This window comes from Panthera uncia, chromosome D1, assembly GCF_023721935.1.
Source record: "Panthera uncia isolate 11264 chromosome D1, Puncia_PCG_1.0, whole genome shotgun sequence".
Lineage (NCBI taxonomy): Eukaryota > Metazoa > Chordata > Mammalia > Carnivora > Felidae > Panthera > Panthera uncia.
The window spans coordinates 40,764,664-40,787,818 of NC_064808.1; the positions used below are offsets into that span (position 1 = coordinate 40,764,664).

At 33.8% G+C, this 23,155-nt stretch overlaps 1 protein-coding gene across 4 annotated transcripts in view; it reads left to right on the top strand.

Annotated features, from left to right (window-relative positions):
- Nucleotides 1-23,155, top strand: part of SOX6 (SRY-box transcription factor 6) — a 687,546-nt gene that overhangs the window by 191,364 nt on the left and 473,027 nt on the right. For all 4 annotated transcript variants that reach the window (XM_049617879.1, XM_049617886.1, XM_049617897.1 and 1 more), the window contains one exon: nucleotides 5,388-5,459. The gene's annotated coding sequence lies outside the window, so the exon portion shown is untranslated. The remainder of the gene's footprint in view (nucleotides 1-5,387; nucleotides 5,460-23,155) is intronic.

Genomic DNA, 23,155 nt, shown 5'->3' on the forward strand with positions numbered 1-23,155 from the left:
TGGATCCTGAGAAACTTAACAGAAGGCCATGGGGGAGGGGAAGGAAAAAAAAAGTTCGAGAGGGAGGGAGCCAAACCATAAGAGACTCTTAAAAACTGAGAACAATCTGAGGGTGATGGCGATGGGAGGGAGGGTAGGGTAGGTGATGGGTATTGAGGAGGGCACCTGCTGGGATGAGCACTGGGTGTTGTATGGAAACCATATTGACAATAAATTTCATTTAAAAAAAAAAAAGAAAAAAAAAAGAGAGAGGGTAAGTGCAAGTGGGTGGAGGGGCAAAGAGGGAGGAGAGAAAAAATCCCAAGCAGGCCCTGCACTGTCAGCACAGAGCACCACTCGGGGCTTGATCCCATGAACCACAAGATCATGTCCTGAGCTGAGATCAAGAGCCAGACACTTAACAGACTGAGCCATCCAGCAGCTTCACCTTTGGAGATCTTTAAGGGAAAATTCCTATTTCTTTGAGGAAGTAGGTTCTTGTTTCAGGAAAGCAGAGTGTTGAACTAGGTAGCATCTTAAATTGTTGACATTTCAGAAACACTCTTACTTTTGCCTTAGAAGATGGAAATGTTAGTAACTAAACCCTCATTTTCCATTCACTATTGCGATGTTCTTGTTAGCATGTGTGCTAAAAAAAGTTGGGCATTAGCAAAAAAAAATTGGGCATTAACTTGGTATCATTTCCTTTGAAAAATGAATTTCACATTTCACTTTTATAGTTAATTCAAATTCTACATAATTTAGTATAATTGTTAAGAAGGAAAGCTAAGAATTATGGAGTTCAAGACACACCGTTTTTGCCTACTGATGCCATCTATAAAGAGCAGAAGTGATGACAATAGTAAATAAGGTTTTATTTTTTAAAAATTGATGCAGGTTGGGGGAAAGTTTCAGTTGTAATGCAAAATAAAATCTCTACAAAAATGTATTTGATTGAATTTGCATACAGGATATTTTTTAATGCCTCCCTAATTTTTATTTTGATGTATAAAAGACAAGACACTGATATCTTTTCAAGTCAGTTGAAAAAATAAATGCTTTAAAGGGAGTTGTTTTAACTCAGAGGTCAATGATTCAATAAATTAAACAAATTTTAATCCTTGACCTGAGTTTGAAACATGTGATACTATAATTTAATGTAAAGGTGAACAAAATTTTGTTATAAGTGTTTTTGGAAGCACTTTAGTACTTAAAAAATACCTTAGAATCATTGACTCTCAGGGTCAGAAGGTCATTTAATCCAACCACTCATTTGATACTTGAACCTTCTTGCTAAATCAAATAATAATAATAATAATAATAATAATAATAATGGATGGGGATAAAAAAAGAAATAGGTGTGGCTTAGAGACAGCTTTAAGCAAGATTAAAAAAAATCTAGTTTGAAAGCTTTTAAACTTTTAAAGTATAATTATACAGGGAGGTGGCAGTGTTTTTATTTGCTGTTTACTTTTGATCTCTTACCTATTTTTGGTAGAGTGGGACATGCTTTTGTGAAAATGTTTATGGTTTCTTCACTTGATGTCAAGAAAATTGTTTGAAGTTGCCTTGTAATTCAGTGGTTTTTCTTTTTGTAACCTAATTAGTGTTTGGCTTCGGTTGCCAAATTAAAAGCAAGTTAGTCTGGATTTGGGTGACTGCTTTTGAATGGATAAGTAATATACTGAATTTTAGAAATAGCTTTATTGTTTGGGGACAAATTAGACATGTTAAGCATAAAAAAATCTAAATAACTCCAGCTTACACGGAAGTTAAAATAAGCTTATGCACTCAATGCTAATATTTTTGTTAAATTGTGCTTTACTTTCTGACACTTGTGTGCATACGTGTGTGTGCGTGTACCCATATTTACTTTTCTATAAATTGATTGGTTATTATATGTGTATTTTTAAATTCAACAATACATTTTGCCATCATTTTTATGTCAATAAATATACATTTATATCATTATTTTTAATGAGTATAGAGTAGTGTTATATGTACATATCATAATTTGCTTATCCAGTTAGTAGGTTATTTCCAATTTGGGGTTGTTATAAAAATTCTGTAATGAACATAAATATTACATATATATTTCTTTTAACATTTTTGTGATTAGTTCTTTAGGATAATTTTTAGAAGTAGTGTTGCAAATTCAAAGGATATCAACATTAAAAAATTTAACACTTACTCTCAAATTACTATTCAGAAAAGTTGTATCCAGTTTATAATCTAATCAATGGTATATGAAAGTATTTTTTTCCCCACACACTCACCAATACTAGTTTTTGACCAGTTTATAAATTATTTTGCCAATATTTTAGGTGATAACATTTTATTTATATTTCTTTGATTATTAGGTAGATTATAGATATTTTTGTGTTATTGAACATTTGTATTTCTTCATTTATACACTTACTTTTTATATTCTTTTGTTTTTTATATTGAAGTGCTTGTAACAATTCACTTTTTATTTAATAAATTAAGGATGTCCAAAAGATTTGACAACCAGAGAATATGAACAATGTCACCATCATGGCCAGATATAATAGCCTGTGGCCCAGGTTGGATTATTGATTCTTTGAAGGATCCTTGAGGGGAAAGGCCATCGCCTTTAAAAAAAAAAGTTATTGGGGCACCTGGGTGGCTCAGTCAGTTGATCATCTGACTGTTGGTTTTGGCTCAGGTTATGATCCCAGGGTCATGGGATGGAGCCCTGCATTGTACTCCATGCAGGGCATGGGGCCTTCTTAAGATTCTTTCTGTCTCTCGTCCTGCTCCCCTCTCCCACTCACTCTCTTTCCAAAATGTAATAAAAAAATGCTGTACTTATTAATTGAGCTATAATTTACATGTAACATATTAGTTTTGGGTTTACAACATAATGATTTTACTTATTTAAAAAAATTTTTGTGTTCATACTGTCTGGCACAATCTCTCACCCATGGTCATTATTTGCTGAGTGAATGAATGAACAGACGGAGGAATGGGACAATCCATGGTGATTGGTGTTCTGAGGATTCATTTTCCTAAACAGATTGTGATTTTCCAGAAAAGATGGTGATTTGCTCTGGCATTTCCTTCTCTAACTTTTTAGTTTTATGCTGCCCTCAAGACCAAAGTAGCCACTTTTATTTTGGAAATGACCTAAACTTTTCTAGTTCTTAAAGAAGTAGCTTACTTTAAATTATTTTTTGTGAGTTAATTCTTAACTCTTTGCCCTTCATAAAATGTTACCTGTTTATTCCTAAATTGTTTGCAGGAAGAAGTATGCATTTAAGTCCTCTTTTTTATAACAATTAACTATGTGACTTTAGAAGCTCATGCTTTTTAAATTGTTTGCTCCAAAATCCACCAATAGTGTAAATCAGCTGATAATGTGAGTCAGAGTTGCTTTTAACATATGTAGTAAGATTGCATTGATATGACAAATGAGATTTATTGACTTCATATTGATGTATATTAGAATATTATTTGCCCTAAATGTCTAGAATCTGATTTGTTCCAATTTTAAATATTTCCAGAGTTAGAGATCTTAACTCCAGAAGAGTCCAATGATTGAGAAAATGAGATACTTGTTAGCTGCAATATTTTTTTGGATGCATTTTATTTTATCCCCCATTATTTAAATGCAAATGAAAGAGATAGGTTATATTGTGTATCTTATGTAATTCTAACTCATACTTTTAAAGGAATGGTTGCCAGAAAGACAAGGTGTGATTATTTTTATAATATACAAGTATTGGATTCTTCCAGATTTTATGCTTTTGGGTATACAGCATTTTGCTATAGATTTATTTTGTGGGTAACTTCAAATTATAATATACGACTCAGGGCAGGATAAAATGTAAGAATAGCTTATATCAGAACAAGTATTCTTTGCTGGCTTTGAATTGTACACAGAATGTGTCAACATGGTGTTATACAGTGTACCAGATAAAATTGCTCTCCTGAATCTGAAAACATTAGAAAGCTGTGAGGAAGAAATGGGTGTTACACCAAAAGTAAATTCAGAGCTACCTTCCCTGGCCAGACTCTCCTGTACTTCTTACACCCATGGAAGTAGGCATCATAGAATTGTTGGAAACCTGTGAAACTGGAGTGAAGAAGGCCTGAGGAACCATTCTTTACACAGAGAAGGAGGTCTAGAGAAGAAACCTAATAGTGTATTAGCCATCAATACTTAAACCTGTCCAAATGCCCAGGACTTTTATTATTTATCAATCCTGACTGGAAAATAGAATAATTTATCTGGGTCACTTAGGCAAAAACATATTATAGGAGCTGGGGTCAGGGCTGAGTTAGATATTTATTTCATATCTCATATTCAGATGCCTAATTCATTTTAACCATTTGTGCTATAAATATAATGTTGAAAGTGATGTTTCCTACAAAAGATGTTGATCGAGATTCATTTTTTTTTCCAGAATGAATCTATTTAAATCTAGTTAGCTAACTAACTGGTTAGTTAACTAACCTATATGTTTACTAGCTATGTTTAAAAAGTGTGTATTGAATCAAACCAATCTCTAGGTCTAGGAAAGTTTCTGACCTAAATTAGGAACTCAAGTTCCATTATTATTTTAAGTTGAACACTACTCATAGCCATCCTCGCATTTTGGAAAGAATATGGCCCTTGTAACAAAGTTTCTTTGTTTTCATGGAACTAAAAATGTGCTGTATTTTGACCAAACAATAAAAATAAACTACCAAACTACCTTCTAATGCATGGGGGTTCTGGAGAGAGGAAACCATAGATATTTAGAGGCATAAAGTGACTCATTGTGCTAGTTAAAACTTTTTACAAGGCTAGCTCTGTGTGTTTGAGTTGCATCTGTTACTTCTTCAGCCAGAACTAAAGTGTGTGCAAGCAAAAGAATTTTGGATTGAATTTTGCCTTATGCAGAATGCATTGCGTATAGCCTAAATGTCTAAATGGGTTCCATACCTTAGGCAGAACAAGAAATGCATCTTTTCATTTTTATTCTACCTATAAGATATTCCTGTTGGACACATCCAAGATATTTTCTGTGAAGTGCATTAATTTTAACTTGTAGACATAAATTAAACATGTTTTTCAAATGTAACTACTTGTAAGCTTCTATTCCCTTAAAAATTGTTTTTCTCCCTTTTCTTTTTATTTACTGATACTTTAAACACCTACTTTAGTACTGCTTTTTTTTTTTTAAAGCCATAATGGATAGAGATGTTGTATTCCTAGAGATAGAACAATGAAATAATTATTTCTTTTGATATTATCATCTTGAAAAAGTTGTTAGAATAGATGGGGACAACTGCCTGAGTTAAAAATAGTATAAATTTTAGACAGAATGTATATACTCCTTTAATAAAACATTTAATGCGGTTTACTTATATTATTAAATTTCATTTTCTGTCTAAACTTTCAGGTCACTTTCATGAATTCAAAGGCAATTTACCAGTGATTTCTGGGTGCTGGGGCTGATTTTTTGTCCGTATTTGTAAGTATTGGTTTATTTATTACTCTTCTCATTGTATAATGAAAAAGTTAACAGTTTGTAAACAAGATCTTAATTTCTTTTGTGTGTGAATTTTTATTATTTTCTCTGTTACTTTAAGTGTTATTAATTTTTTGTAAAAGTTTTCTTAAGAGGACTCTGGAAAAAATACCAGCTGGTGAAAAAAGCCTCAGTTTATGATTTCCAGTAAAATAACACAATGGTTGGGCCTGTTATAGTAAGCTGAAAGAATAAATATCTTACTTTTTGAAGATGGGGCTCAATAATAGGAATGAATTACCTTAAAGGAGCTAGTCTATATACATATGAATAATTTGCCCTGATAACTTCCCTCAGTCTTCTGGTTGTATGGACTTGAAAAGTATTATGAGCCTATGCACATGGAAAAGATGTGAGATGATACAGAATTCAAAGAGCTGTCAGTACATGAGGAGATTATGTACTAAGGAACCAAAGGCTTATTTAGTAAATGTATAATGTGTATCCAAAATGGGCGCATTCCTGCCTTCTTCACCATCCCTAAAACACGAGTAAATTTTAAGTGGTATTTGGGAATACAAAGATATCTTTTTCTCAGGAAAGAAGATAAATTTCAAGAAAAAAAATGGAATGAACTTGAATGAATCAATTAAAATACTTTAAATTTATATATTTTTATTAGTATAGAAGTAGTTTAGAGTATGAGGCAGGTTTTAAAAAAGTCTGTGTGCATATAAGACCATACTTAAGTAACTTGAGTTTAAAATATATTTATATGTGTTTATTGTTGGTAAGGAGCTCTTATACATTTGATAACAATAAAGACATAGGAAACTTGTTCTCTTTTAGGGTACTCCTACAAAGGAGTTTTAAAGAATGTGCTTCTAGGAAAAGTATTTAAAAAAAAATTATAAATTGGAGTTTAAGTAATTCAGTATTTAAGCAGAGCATAGGGAAAATTTATTTAAAACCAACTTTATCTTTCTTTTAGTAGTAGCACTGATTGGGACAAGCATTATGAATCAGCTTAAAAAAATAGATGTGAATGTTGAATATAGTTTAATACATTTTTATATATTTTTAATGCCTTCTGAATGAATAGATTATTTTTGTGGAACTATCAATTCACATTTTATTATTTGAAGACAATTCTTATGTAAAACACAAAATATTAAACGGCATGGCTCATTTGGATTAAATATAAGCTTTTAATTTGTGCAAGGTATCATAGTGAGGATTAGGAGGCGAAAAAGATGGAGAAAGAAATGTAAAGTACCTTTGAAGTGCTCTCATGAAAAAGGATAATTCTGAGGAGTTGAGTTTATCCTATTAGAAATCTGAAAGGAAACAATTTTGAGTTGTTCAAATCTTATCTTAGTTGCTTTGTCCTTTCTTTTAACTCCTTTCTCTCTTCTTTTGTATCATTCAGTCATTTTCTTTTTTTTAAATGTTTATTCGTTTTTGAGAGAGAGAGAGAGAGAGAGAGAGAGAGAGAGAGAGAGAGAGAATGAATAGGGGAGGGACAGAGAGAGAGGGGGACAGAGGATCCGAAGCTGGCTCTGCATTAAGTGTAGTGAACCTGATATGGGGCTTGAACTCATGAACCTTGAGATCCTGACCTGAGCTGAAGTCCAGTGGTCAACCAGCTGAACCACCCATGTTCCCCTAAATCATTTCTTTCAGTAAGTTTTTAGGATGACTACATTTTTAAAATGACAAATAGGAGATAAATACTGGCATTTCAACCAAGATGGCATTCATTAAAATATTAAAATTAAAATATTTACATTTCTCATTACCTAAAGTCTCTCTTTTCTTATTTCTTTACTCCTCTTCTGTGTCCCCCCTCCACCAGATGTACTTAGGCTAGCTTTGAATGGAGGTGATCCAATTAGCTGAAATTTTTCTAGTGATCTAACAAAGAGAGAGACTAAAAATAGAAGGGATACTGTGGCTGTAGTTTTCATATGGTTATTTCTGGAGTTCAACTTAAAAAAAATCTTTTAGCCAGTTTTTATCTGATCTCTTAGGCAGAAGCCATGCTAATCATACAGGCCCAAAGTAATTGTTTTTCAACCCTGAGAATTTCCATATGTTAGTTTAGGGCATGGACTTTGTTGTTCCTTTGTTCAGTGGTCTTAAGCTTTGTTAAGGCCATCTCCTAAACTGGAAATTTCTTATTAAAGGAATGTAGCAGGATACTGCTGAGATAAGTGAGATAAAATTAACATGGCATCCAGAATGCTTAAGTTCCTATTCCTTTCAATTACTGCAGAAATTGTCCACCACTTACACTGAATGATGAGGCAGCTAAAACAATAGAAATATTTATCTAGTTTGGTTTAAGAACAAGCAAATGGGATATGTGACAATGGCTTCTTTTAGGAACTTTAATTTCCATACTGGAACTGCTTATTTGCTACATGATCTAAGGAAGAAAGTTATACCCATGGCCATGGGAAGGTTTCTTAGTAAGGCATGTAGAAGCCAGTCTGTGAGATAAGGAAGGTGGGATATTGTTTTGCACATCCATAATGAATGGGCCACACCAAGGGTGTGTGAGAATCAACTGGAATCTTACCTACTCACATCAACCACCTACATCAGAAGAGGAAAACACTGTGAAGGAAAATGGTTATCTTCTCAGAAGCTGAAAGCCTCTTACACTATTTTTTTCCTCTTTAAAAAATAAAACTACCCTTGTCTTTTTCAAACGTAGACATTGTATAAGAACACTTTGTTTTGCATGTGCATATCTCACATTTAATTCTTTATCTCTAATTTAAAAATAATTGTGTAATTCTGACCATTCAGTTTTACCAGGACAATAAATGATTGGTTTAAAAAAACAACAACAACAACAGAGATAGGCCATTAAATACCCTGCTTTTTCAGGTTACTCAGGCCTTTTAAGTTATTTGATAGTGAATTTACATTTATAAAATTCTGTCTTTGTTCATGGTCTCGAATAGCAAACTTTTCCCTGAAAAGATACAAAAGTATTTTATTGTCTGGCATAAGAAGTGATTATTGCTTAGCCCTATGCTTGAAGCAATAATAATAACAATATCTTATTTTGGTATAACACTTGCTTTTACAGACATTAAAGTGGCCGAGTTTTGTAAAAACTGTTAGGTAAGTAGGAATTATCCTTATTTTTGCAGAGTAGCAGGACTCAAGTATAGGGACTCATGGTGTAATTAATTCAGTGCCCTTTCCACAAACCAAACTGTCCTGTCACAGAGAGAATTTTAGTTCTCTTTCTTTTGTTGTTTTTGATCACTATCTCAATCTCCATTTGGTGGTCATACAAATATTTTCAAAAAGTTGAGGAAGAGTAAGTCAGGGAGGAGATTGTAGAACACTTTTTACCAATTCATTTCCTCATGTCCCTGGATCATTTTCTCCTCCTTGACATTTTCCTGTCCCCCTATTTCAAAACTGCCACATACCGTGCTTTAGCTGAAAGTTTTGGAATTGTGTTGATTTTCAGGAAACAAACAAAAAATCATGAATTCATGTCTTTGTGGTATTTTAAAATGGAAAGAAATCTGTTTCAAACTGAGCATAGCCCAGACCAAAGCTCCCTCAAGTGAGAATGCCTGTGATTTTCAGGACAAGCAGGTCTAAGTGCATTATCTTTAAAAAATATTATTCCAGGCTAATCTTGACATAAAGCAGGTAAATAAAAAAGATGAGCTGTGAAAATCCACAAATAAGGCTTGAATGCCATTTTCCATGACAACGGGAGCTGCCCCCTGAACGCATTAATGCTGGGAACGTAAGGAATTTACAATTGTGCCTTCTCAGTTTTACAGTTGTGTGCTCATGTTAATTAGAGATATACTGACATTTGAAGTATCTACATTAATACACACAGCTACTGTACATTTGTGAACTGTGGCCAGAAATCTACTTTAATTGAAAGCAGTTTGCTAATCTGAATGTGTATATCCATTACATTTTAAGCTTTTAAGTTTTATATACTAGTGCCCTTCGATACTTTTTCTTTCTGCTCTCTTCACTTTCTGTTTCTAATTTATTTTTACCTGAAAGGACAGCCTGGCCTATTTTAATCTCCTAGTGGTGTTTTGGAGCAATATTGATGGAATTTTGAGAAAAAGTGTTTTTAATAGTGTCCTTTATTTGTTGTAGTTTGAATATCTTTTCCTTCTCTGACTTTCTAAATTGTGGGTTTTTCTTGCAAACCTTTAAAATGGCCTGCCACCTAAATAAGGTAGGATTTAGGTTTATGGAATTTGCTTCACTGGCTATATTTAAGCACTAAAAAGCTACTCTTCACAGTCACGCTCTGGTTTTAGCCAGAAAAGCCCAGTATTAGAGACCTTGGTGGGATGAACAGTGAAGAGGCATTCTATTTTTTTCTAATATAGCTGGGTTTCATCTTTCCCTCTTGATGTCAAGCCATGTATCTTAATTTTTGGTTTGCAAATATGTTCACAATAGCTTGATGACTTGAGGTCATTGTTAGCCCTAGAGTTTTTGCTTTGTCTCTGTCACACAAAGAAAAGACCTTACATCTATTTTTTGCAAGCTTGTATTTCTTAAGAAATAAGAAATATTTGCCTGTCAGGATTTTTAACCTAATTGTTTTGTACTTGTTATTTAATGAAACTCCCACACTTACTTTTTGGACCAATCCCTGAATATTACACAAGACCAGTTAGAAAGAAGCTTCCTTTTAGCAGAACCAGAACAAGCCGCTCTAAAAAGTTTGTAATACTCTGGACTTGTTTCATTAAACCATTTTACTGGCACCATTAAACTGCTGAGACCTGGGCCCATTAAAACTTACTCAGTATTATTGTTAGGATGATGGCCTATTTTACCCTTTATTACTTTTTTTCCACTGTGCTAAGTTCCTCTGTTCTTTATTCTTTCATGTTGCTTACTACATATTGTGCCATCACAGCACATTTGGTAATTCCAAGTTAATTGCTCAATTATCAGTGATAGTCATGAAGCACTTGAAACATGCACAGTGGAAGATTTAAAAAATTTCAAAATAAGTTGGTGTGTCATAATCTCAAATGTGAAACATGCCAATATCTGCAGGCATAAAAATACACTGCATGAGCTAGGCATTTCAGGGAAGGCAAAAATCTACTCTTAAAATCAGTGCTCTTGTCTGGCAGTGAAGTGTTTCATCTTTGCTAATTTCAAACAACATATCTAAATTTGATCTTGGTTTACTTTTCAACTCTAAAAATTTGGTCATGGTTATAAAAGAAAAGGGAAGTAAAACTGTATTGATTCAGTTTAAATGTTTTACCGGAACCTTACAATCATGATATTCACTGTTAAGTGGAATTTGATGCGAGGTAGATCCATGTTGGATATCAATCAAAGAAGCTGACTTACTAAGGATGTAGAGTGATCTCTTTATAATGTTTCTTCATTCATAAGGCAGTCCTCTAATCAGAGGACAGCATTATTACAGTGAAGGTAGTATGTTGATGCTGAATTTAGACTGAAACAACAAGAACAACAAGAACAAGAACAACAACAACAACAACAACAACAACAACGGAACAATGACACTTTGGGGACTTATTTAGAATATCATGCAGTAATATTCTCAGATGACTTCAAGATAACTACACATTATGGCAAAATAATTATTGTAACTCTTTTGGCAACTAGGCAACTATCATTAAATTTTGCATTAGTATTCAGTTTAGGGTTTTCTCTAAACTAATATAGCGCCAACAGCTCTTTTTTAGATGCTATTATGGTTCTTTCACATTTTTATAGTACTGTAGTAAAGCTGAATTTACTGGCTACATTTGAAGGTGGAGTAGAGCAGCACAAGAGTCAACATTAAAGTGATTCAGTGCCCGTTGGAGAAAAATTCTTCTTAACTTGAGATTGGAAACAATGTGGGTCTTGAGGGCAGTTTGCTAAGAGCAGCTAATAAATTTGAATATTTCCCTAAGAAGCTGTTCCCTGAACTTGCTATTAACCAAGAAGATAGGTTTGATCATCTTTCAGCATTCTTACATAACTTTCATTAATATTTAAAGGAATTAAATGTATGTAGAGAAGGGGAAATAAAACCGTAACCTGAACTTAGTGGTGGTCTCAAATATAAGGAGGTGAGGGAGTGTCAATAAATGCAGTAATTATGCACAGCTAACCATTATTTTATCATTAAATGACTTATAATTAAAACATATATAATGTAGATCATATATAAGTATTATAATGTCTTATACTTCATATTAAAACAATTTTTTTGAGAGAGAGAGAGAGAGAGTGTGAGCATGAATGTGAGGGGAGGGGCAGAGAGAGCGGGAGAAAGAGAATCTTTAGAAAATCTTGAGCAGATTCTATGCCCAGCTTGGAGCCCAATGCGGAGCTCGATCTCACGACTGTGAGATCTTGACCTGAGCCAAAATTGAGTTGAACACTTAACCAACTGAATCTGCCCTATAATGTCTATACTTCAGTTAACAGTAAAGTCATTGATTTACTCAAGCATTTAGATAGCAACAGTTTAGTAGCTATTTAATTTATAAAGACTGAATAATCAACAAAATCTAGTATGTTTTGTTGTACGCTTATCTCTACACCTCACTTTCAGCATGTAGTTTCATCTGAAGTACATATTTCATGTTATTTTGGAGTATGGATACAAATGCTTATCATTTCACCAAGTTTTTGACCACTGTAAACATCAAAATGTGAGTTAAATGTTCTAGTAAAGATAAATTTCTCTCTTCCTTCCTTCCTTCCTCTTTATTTCCCTTTCTCCCTCCTTCCCCCACCTCTCTCTTTCTCTCTCTCTCTCCCTGATACATATATATGTGTATCACCTACATATAGCTTACTAGAGTTTTTCAAAGATGCAAGGCAATCATAGTGTAAAAAGATTAATTTCCAAAGCATCATCTTCCATAGGTGACTGGCAAAAGAGACTGATCCTTAATGTTTAATCAGTCAAATAAGTTTGTCCACATGATGTAATGCTTATTATTATTATTTGTTTAGCACTAAGGGCTTGGCACAGTGCTTACAAAAGAAGAAAAGATAGTCTCTAACCTAAGGGCTTAAAACTTGATATGTTACTAGAGAGTTTATGTGGGTGGAGTTTTCTTTGGATACAAACTGTATTGGACATATCTCTTTTTCTTTCAGCTTACACAGTTTCATATAAACTTAAGTGAATGAATTCATTAATAAAATCAGATTTTCTATTTTTGTTTCACCTTTGGGCTCTTTTATACCTTTGGAACACATAAGCACAACAAAAAAAGATATGTTTGATGGCTAATTATGATTTTTCCCTTTTTGACCCAGGCATAATAGATAATTAAGCAATAGCATTAATGAAATCTAATTCTGGCACCCCTATAGCTGCCTACATTATTAGGTGGAATTTAAATTCTTTTTTTTTTTCTTTAAAGCTATGGCAGGCTGGGAAGAAGCCAGTGGCTTGATTTTAATTATTGCCACCAGTGTTCTGAGTTTCACTGAACAAAGTGCAGAAGAAAAACAGATATTTATATTATATATGGATATTATATACAGATATTATTCCTTCTGTGAATATTATTTTTCTTCCATGACTATATACATATAGCATCACTAACTAGAATGGGTTGTTTTTAAGGTGAGATTGGTCACACATAATTTGATATCTCATATAGCAGTGAGTATACACATAATGAATAGTTGACAGGTTTAAGGGATGGAAACATTCTGGGCTTTCTGGTAGTGGCCATTTGTAGAAGGCACTGTTGATTTTGTGACTAGTTACAGAGGGTTTTTCCCTGGACTTGCAGTCATGGAACAGATAGGAATTGAAAGGTAATATCTGGGGGAAGACTGAGAAAGTAAGACATGAAAAATATGGGTGTAAACAAGAGAGCTGAGTGTAAGAAAACTTTGAATGCCTGGAACTTTTTGAGAAGATATGATTGAATAAATAGAAGAAATATCTGTCCTTCCAATTTCACTGCAGTAATTGAACAGAGGAGACAAAAGGGAGAGAAGTTAGTGAAACAAGACTATTGAAATAGGAGACTTTTGTAAAATCACAAAATGGATTTGAGGATTGTTATTTAAGATGTGGAAATAATTATTTGGATGACAGTAGAGCTCTATAGTTTTTTCCCCCTAATTTGTTCAATTTTATTGATTTCAATTTAGTGCATTTTAGGAACAACTGTAGGACTTTTAGGAAATGGGTAGCCCCTGGTAGAAAAACCAATGAGAATAATTTTGCTTTATTTGGGGAAAGATTAACATAGATATATATGAAAATACTCATTTAGGTATTGCTCTAATATTTTATATGGGAGATCTTTAGAAATGTCTTGTAACTATCACCAAGAAGCATCCTTGTATCATCTAGAACAAAGAATCTTGTGAATTAGGTTTCAAATATGTTATATGATGTTTTTAGTTTTAGAGGTTGGGAAGTTCTTTGGAATAACATTTCTGTAAAATGACTTTTAGTGTAATGAATCTTCCTTTCCTTTCTCCTTCTGCTTTTCCTCCCTTCCTCCCTCCCTTCCTTCCTATCCTCCTTCTCCCCTTGAGTCATTTCTTTCCTCATTTAGAGATAGTTTGTTTTCAGTTAGCCTGTATGCTGCTTGCAAAGTTGTAAGATAATAACATGTGTCCATTAAATTGTAGGCAGGCTCACGTTTTTGATTAAGGACTGAAGTGTCCCTATTTGGTGTCTTTTTTTAAAATGTATTTTATTGTTTAAAGTTTTTATTTATTTATTTTGACAGAGTGAGAGAGAGCAAACAGGGAAGGGGCAGAGAGAGAGAGAGAGGGAGAGAGATAATCCTAAGCAGGTTCTGCACTGTCAGCGTGGAGCCCAGTGCAGGGCTTGAACCCACAAACCATAAGATCATGACCTGAGTCAAAATCAAGAGTCAGATGCTTAACCAACTGAGCCACCCAGGGGCCCCTATTTTAATTTAATTTAATTTAATTTAATATAATATAATATAATATAATTTAATTTAACTTTATTTTATTTTATCTTTTGGGCGGGAGGGGCAGAGAGAGAGGGAAAGAGAGAATCTTAAGCAGTTTCAACACCCTGCATGGAGCCCCACACGGGCCTGAATCTCACAATGGTGAGATCATGACCTGAGCTGAAATCAAGAGTTGGATGCTTAACTGACTGAACCACACAGGTGCCCTCCGATTGGGTTTCTTATATGAACTAAGGGTACTCTTGCTCTTTTTGTGTAATCAAAGAAACTGAAGAACTGTTGGGATTAGTTTTACTGTTATGAGGTGATGAAGTTAGGATAATGGGAAAGAAGTGGTCATCTTTATTGACCTAACAGTTTGCTAAACCTGAATTAGGATTTGTCAAATTTGAAGGCTTGTTGAATGTTTGCTCTCTATGAACAAGATTAGTCATGGTCAAAAAGGATAATTTTTAAGTTTTCAGAAAGACTTTCTATAGTCTATAGACTGTTTGGCCGTATACTTACAACCTTGAAGGCAGTCCTTAGTTGTGTTTTTCTGGCAAGTCTTCCATACAGAGTGAATTCGTCACAGTTTTTGATGTTGGTTGTTTCTTGAGAATTAGTTTGACCAGGGGTTAAATATCCCATGCAACCAACAGGGTAAAATTTATGAATGATCTTAAGAATACTAAGCAGGAAATGAAACCCAGATATGCCTGAAAGAAAGTTGTGGATTGGTTAAGGTTATGATTATACAGGAAACTGATAGAACAACAAGCTGTGCAGCAATTTGAAGTGTTTAACAGGGAACAGGCTGCCACTCTCTCATTACACCACCGGCCAGACCAGCACTCTAAACTTCCCAGTGTCTGTGGCAGGAGAGGAGTGGGAGGGAATCAGGGGTCTATGGCAGAGAGAAGTTAACAAAAAGCAGCTATTGCTTGTGCTGAGCACCCGTATGTTTTAGACATTGTGCAATGAACTTTCATGTTGTTATTTTTAATCCTTTCAATAGTCTTAAAGGATAATTCCTCCCTCTTCCAAGTCCCCAGTTTTTTTTCCTCTGTCTCTAAATTCTGCTTTCTTTTTTGCTTTAATAGCACTTAAAATGATTGGTAAGTATCATATATTTGTATGTTTATTTAATGTCTATTTTCTTCACTAGACTAAAGGTTTTGTCAGGGCTGAGACCATGATTATTTTGTTCAATCCTGTATACCCAGTTTCTATCACAGTGCTTGACACAGTATTCTCCCAATAGATATATGTTGAGTGAATGAGCACCTGAACAAAATATAAAGGAAAGAAGGAAGGAAGAAAGGAAGAAAAAGGCAGAGTTGGGATACAAACACAGTCTATTTGACTTCATGACACATGTCTTCTCACTCTAGAACAGCAGCAGGGGTTCACTTTATTTAGAATATTCTTGATTATGCACTTATCTGACAAAAATTTCATGGGTTCAGCTGTCATAGAGTATCTCAAATCTGTTTGCATTGTAGTCTGAGAATTCTTACATCTTATTTTGAGCCTGAATGCCATGAAAAAGCTGAACTGCCTTTTTCTCATACTGTTGGAATATTGCAACCATTTTATTTTAACAGTTCTCTCTAGAAATATAGATTTCATGTTCTAGATTTTTGGGTTTCTGCTCTTCCTACACAAAGAGAGTGCATTTCTCTTTCCTTTTCTGAGATTGTCACATAATTTAGGTTCTTGTGCTGCTAAATTGACTCTCAGTAATAGGCAGAGTGACTGCTGTATGCTGTGCTGAGTTTTTTTCCTGGAGAAGAGGTGTGTCACTCTTGTTCAGAGAGGACCTGTGGGAGGGGCTGGGCTCACCCACGGAGCTCTTATCTTGGCGGGTGCCAGGCACTGGGGCTTGGTTTGGTCATTGGGCAGTGAGTTCCTTCTGTTTCCTCATTTTTGCTGCCTGAATTTTTCCTTGTTAGTAATAAATATCAGTGTCAAGAAGTTTTTTTGCTTTAATATTGCTTTTTGAATAGTGGTTTTGATGAGTTTCATATCCTTTTATCTCTGGTTCCATCTTTTAAAATAGCCTTACTGTGTCTTTCCATTCTATTCCCCAGGAAGGGAGGTAATATAAGTATGTTGAGAGTAAATTCAAGGTTTGTCCAATCCCATAGTACAGAAAAGTGTCATTGTGTCTAGGCTTTCAACAATGACATATGTAGCCTTGAAAGCATACATTTTAAAGGTGTGCAGATATGGTTAGATCAAAAGGAAGTATGTATCTCCCGGATACATTGAATAGGTGCATATTTAAATATTGATGTCAGCTTAAATTCTCCTATGTAAACTCCCAGGAGGATACAAGAAACAGATTTCTGTGATATGAAACAATAATCATCTTTATTGGACCAAATTGACAATTTTGGAAGCTCTGGTCATATGGGAATTTATCGTTCGAAGCAGCCTGTCCTACTTGGAAGTTAGTATCTTAGTGACGAATGATCTGACCCATTAGGGTCTTCACCTTGGACGGTGTCATCAGTGGTCAATTTAACTTTCAACTTGCCCTTTGAAAACTATTTAAAGATGTGATTATTTGTTTTCCCAGTTATGGAAAATCCTATTTTTTTTTTTTTTGTAGCAAAAATTTACTTCCCAGGAGAGTGCTTAGTATCTGTTAGAAATTAATTCAACTCAACAAATATATACTGAGTACTGATTTATTCAAAGGAGAACATTAAATGCTGCATTGGAAATAAATACAAGTACACAAAATTCCTGCCATCAAGAACCTTAGAATCTAGACATAATTATTAAACCCCCTTCCTTATTCCTTTTTGTGTGCTAACACAGTGTCTAACTAGTGCCTAACTAGTACATGGCTCAAAGGAGGGATTAATAAATGTTAATTAAGTTACATTGATTATTGCAGAGGAAAGGTGTAATTTCCTATGCAGAATATATTAAGTGACTTAATAAACTAAAAAAAAAAATAGCACTCTGGGGGTTCAAAAGAAAGCTATATCCCATGAAGAAGAAAGACTATAGGAAGCAGACTCTTTGATGGTCTTTGAAAGTTGAGTATATTTTGTTAAAGGAATAGGGGATGAAGACAGAAGCATCCTGGTAGTGAGGGGATATCACAAGGCTGAGTTTGGGACAGACAAATGGAAACAAGGAACTATGGGTTAGGGAACAATGAGAAGTCCAGTCTGACTGAGGTACAGGCTATGTATAAACTAGAAAATTTAGTGTGGTCATATCATTGTGACCTGTAAGGCTAGGTTAAGGTGTTTGGTGGATTTTAGGGGGCCATCACAACCAAATAGTCCAGTGGTATGGCGAGAGCTTTGCTTTTGAAAAAGTAGTTCAGCCAGCAGTTTGTAGAGTTGATTAGAGGGAAGAAAGTCTTGAACTAGAGAATAGCTTGTGAGGGCTATTGTAATAGCCTAGGCAGGAGGTAAAAGGTGGTATTTGGGGAACAGAAAGAAGAGACTTTGCCAATATAGGATCAATAGGCCTAGTTAGATTATATGTGGTGGAGAGTATGGGGGAAAGAAAGGAGTCAAAATGACTCTAATTGCTGTCCCCATTCATGAGTAAAAATTAGGAGTATTTTTTCTTTCCATGGAGAATTGGGAGGAAGAGGCGTTTTTAAAGGAATAAGAATATACTTAAAATTACTTTGAGGTTTAGAGGCATAACATAAACACAAAAATCATTAACACTAGGAGTTAAAATGCACCAGGCAGGGTGTTGTTGATTTCAGAAGGGTAAAGTAAAACTTGGATACTGTGAGTGAGAAAAGTAACAATGCTTGAGATTATGGTATTCTTATCAACTGGCTTTCACATAGGGATCAGTACATGACCTCTGTGGGGAATAAAACAGGTGCATAGAATTTGGTTACTTTTAAAACTTTCTCAGATAAAATGATGACTATGACTCTCTGATTATATTGCCATATTTTGTCCTTCTCTACAGAAGGAATAGTTGCAGCAAATATACTTAGAATATAGGCCCTCTCTGCTTATCTCTTTCAAGGGAAGAAGAGGTAGTGTAGGAAAGCATATTCATGAGTAAGAAAAGACTTATTGAAATAAAAATTAAGGAAAGAAAAGGCTTTTTCAAGAGAATGGGATAAAGTCAAGTTGATTTCATAAAGGATCCTTGTCATTCTCATTATTTTATCGTTCAGACTAACACTAAAATGCATTCATTCATTTATTCATTCACTTGATAAGAATATGAATTCAGGACTCTTTTGACATCAATGGAGTTTAAAATGGAAAAGGAAGATTTAGTCCACAGGAATCTGTAACCTATTTGTGGAAGGAAATGAAATATACATATATGAAAAAGAAGAGCAAAAAAGTGACTGGTACAAACAAAACCTAACAGTTCCTCCCTGGGAAATGCTTTGGCCATTATTTCTTCTTCATGGCAGGAACCTTGTAATTGGTGGAAGGAACATGGCCATTGTCCCTTCTTAGAGACCTAGAGTTTCTGGTCATCTCCGTCTTCACTCAACTATGTATGCAGCCTCCTGACACACTGAACCCCTTACTATCGCTTTATTGAAGGGTGCTCTTTCATTACCTGTGTATGACTTAAAGATCTGGCTCATTTGGGCCTAGCAAATAGCGCATATTATGGAGTACATAATAGGTTCTAATAAAATGCTTTTGAGTGCATTACAGAAGCTCTGTCATATGTTTTATCAATTAAGATATTTTAGGTTAAACAATCTTTAGAAATTTAAGTATCCTGTCAGTAAGTACAGAATAAAAATTCTAAGTGAGAAAAAAATTAAGTATCCTTTGAAAAAGTTAACATCTATTACTTTTTCACATCTTCTGCCTTTTATATGCCTCTAATACTTTAAAACCCCCACACAACTTTTGAGTGCCTTTCATGAATCACATTTATATTAGATACTTCATATTAGTTTTGAAATATATGGTGTGGAATCCCTGCCACCCGTGGGTACTGCTGTGTACTAGCTGTGATCTTATGCAAATCAAATAACCTCTTGGAGCCTTAGCTTCCTTACCGGGAAAGTGAGACTCTTACCTACTGCATTTTTTTTACAGCTTTATCAATGTATAATTGGCATACAATAAACTACATATATTTAAAGTGCACAATTTGATGTTTTGATGTAGGTATACACCAGTGAAGCCATTTCCCCTACCAAGATAATTTGCATATCCATCACTCCTCACAGTTTCTTAATGTCTCTTCCGAGTTCCTCATTCCTGTCCCTCTATCTTTCCCTGAGTTTACATCAAGGCAATCACGGATCTGCTGTCACTATAGATTAGTTTGCTTTAAAAAATTTTTATGTAAGTGGAATTATGCATTATTTATTTTTTTGTCTAGTTTATTTCATTTAGCATAATTATTTTGAGATTCATTCAAGTGCATGTCAATAACTTATTTTTTAAATTGCTGAGTAGTGTTTCATTGTATGGATATACCACAATTTGATTATCCATTCAGGTTCTTTCTAGTTTTTGCTTATTACAAATGAACCTACTCTGGACATTGTCTTTGGGTAGATATAAGCTTTCTTTCTCTTGGGTAAATACCTAGGAGTAAAATAGTGAGTTTACATAGAGTACGTTTACCTTTAAAAGAACTGCTAATTGTTTTCAAAGAAGTGGTTGTACCATTTTACATTTCTAATAGCAATGTATGAGAGTTACATTTGCCCTACATCCTTAGAACTCTTTGTATGTTCAGTCTTGAATTTTAGCCATTCAGATGGCTTACAGTGATATCTCATTGTGATTTTCATTTGTAGTTCCCTAGTGACTGATGATGTTGAACATCTTTTCATGTGCTTATTTACCATCTGTCTATCTTGTTGAAGTACCGTTTAAATCTTTTGCTGTTTTTTTAAAATTGGGGTTGTCTTCTTTTTTATTGAGGTTTAATCGTTTCTATATATTCTAATTTTTTTTATGTTTATATTTATTTTTTGAGACAGAGAGAGACAGAGAATGAGCAGGGGAGGGGCAGAGAGAGAGGGAGACACAGAATCCAAAGCAGGCTCCCGGCTCTGAGCGTCTAGCACAGAGCCTGACGCGGGGCTCGAACTTGTCAACTGAGAGATCATGACTTGAGCCAAAGTCAGATGCCCAACCGATTGAACCACCCAGGGGCTCATATATATTCTAAATTACAAATTATTTGTCAGATGTATGTTTTGCGCATATTTTCTACTAGTCTGTAGCTTGCTCTTTAACTTTAAGTATCCTGAAGAGCTAAAGTTTTAAATCTTGATGAAGATGAAGCCCAATTTATTATTTTACTTTATATTTCATGCTTTTTGTGTTGCACTTAACAAATTTTTGCAAAACCCAAGGTCACTAAGATTTTCCCCTTTGCGTTATTTTAGAAGTTTTATAGTTTAAGCTCTTGAGGTCTGTGATTCATTTTGAGTTAATTTTTATAATGGGGTGAGGTATGGTTTGAGGTTTATATTTTTGCTCATGGCTCTTCAAATGTTTCAGTGCTATTGGCTGAAAAGATTATTCTTTTCCCTTTAAATTACCTTGGCACTTTTGTTGAAAATCAATTGATCATATACCTATAGGTTTATTTCTGGAGTGTCTATTTTCTTCCATCGATCTATTTATCTATTTTTTTATGCCACCAACTTGATTACCTAAGTACTGTAGCTTCATGGAATGAGTTGGGAAATATTCCTTCTTTAATTCTCTGGAAGAGTTTGTGTACAAAACAATAGGTGTTATTTCTTTTTGAGTGCTTAAACGATTTCACTAATGAAGCCACCTGTGCTTGGAGTTTTCTTTCTGGGAATATTTTTAACTGAAAATTCAATTTCTTTAATAGATATAGAACTATTTAGAATTTAATTTAATCTATTTTACTGTGTACTTTGGGTTTAATTTGCTCTTCTTTTTCTAGTTCCTTAAGGTGAAAGCTAAGATAATTTGGAATGTTTTTCAATATTGGTATTAGTGCTATAAATTTACTTCTAGGTACTGGTTTAGCTGCATCCCATAAATTTTGATATTTGGTGTTTTCATTTTTATTCAGTCCAAAATACTTTCTAATTTCCCTTTTGATTTGTTCACCTTGCTCTGTAGACCATTTAGAAGTATTATTTTATTTCCTAATATTTAAGAATTTTCTGGATATCTTTCTGTTGTTGAATTCCTAACTGTTCTGTTGGCTGGCAAGTTCTGTAAGTGTAAACTAGGTAAAGTTGGTTGATAGTGTTGTTCAGGTCTTCTATATCCTTACTGATTTTTTTGTCTACTTGTTCTATCATTAATTGAGAGAGAGATTTTAAAAACTCTGATTATAATTCTTCTTGAAATTTCATAGTTTTTCTTTCTTGTATTTAGAAGCTCTATTAGGTGTGTAAATGTTTAGGGTCATTATATCCTCCTAACGAACTGACCCCTAATCATTTTACAAGAATCCCTTTATCTCTAGTAATATTCTTTGCTCTGAAATCTACTTTGTCTGATAGCTACTGCAGCTTTCTTTTTATCAGTGGTACTATGGGTAATATATTTTCCCATATTTTCGCTTTTAAAGTATATTGTCTTCATTTTTAAGTGAATTTCTTGTAGACTGCATGCAGTTGAGTCTTGCTTTCTATCCAGTATGACAATTCCTCATGTTTATTTTGGATGCTTAGACCACTTACACTAATGTAATTTTTTATGTGGTTGAGTTTAAATGCATACATCTGCTCTTTGTTTTCTATTTGAACCATCTTTTCATTGTTCCCTTTTCCTGATTTAATTTTGAGAAATTTTGATGATTTTTATTTAAAATTCTTTATTAGCTTATTACTCTTGATTTTTTGTTTTAATTACATTTTACTGATTGCTTTAGAATTTATAACAACTCCATATAACGTATCACAGTCTTATTTCAAGTAATAGTATCACACTTCACATACGGTATAAGAATCTTACAATAGTATACTTACTTTCTCCCTCTTAGTCTTTGTGCTATTATCATACACATTACTTCTGCATATGTCATAAACCTAAAAATAATTATTTTTGCCTTGAATAGTCAATAATATTTTAAAGATATTCTAAAAATAAGAAAGTATTTTATATTTACTCACATATTTACCATTTTCAGTACACTTGATTCCTTTGTGTAGATTCAGATTTCCATTTGGTAACATTACCTTCTGCCTGAAGGACTTTTAAAATGTGTCTTGTAGGATATTTCTATTTGTAAGCTGGTGAGATTTCCTTCCGCTTTTGTATTTCTGAAAAATGTTTATTTTGCTAGGTATAGAATTTTTAAACTATCGTTTTTTGTTGTTCAGTAACTTAAAGATGTTGATCCATTGTCTTTTGGCTTGCATTGTTTTCAAAAAGAAGTCATATGTAATTGTTATATATGTTCCTCTATATGTGATGTGTCATTTTTCTTGGCTAATTTTAAGATTTTCTTTTTATTACTGGTTGTAAGAAATTAGATTACCATACGCCTTAGCGTAGTTTTGTTAATGTTTCTTGAGTTCAGAGTTTTTAAAATTCTTATACCTGTGGATTTATAGTTTTTGTCACATCTGGAAAATTTTCAGCTGTTATTTCTTCAGAATTTTTGTGTTCACTCTCATACTTTGTAGAATTCAATTACACACACACACACACACACACACACACACTTATTTTAAATATAATTTATTGTCAAATTGACTAATATACAGTGTGTAAAGTGTGCTTTTGGTTTTTGGGGGTAGATTCCCTCAATTACATATAT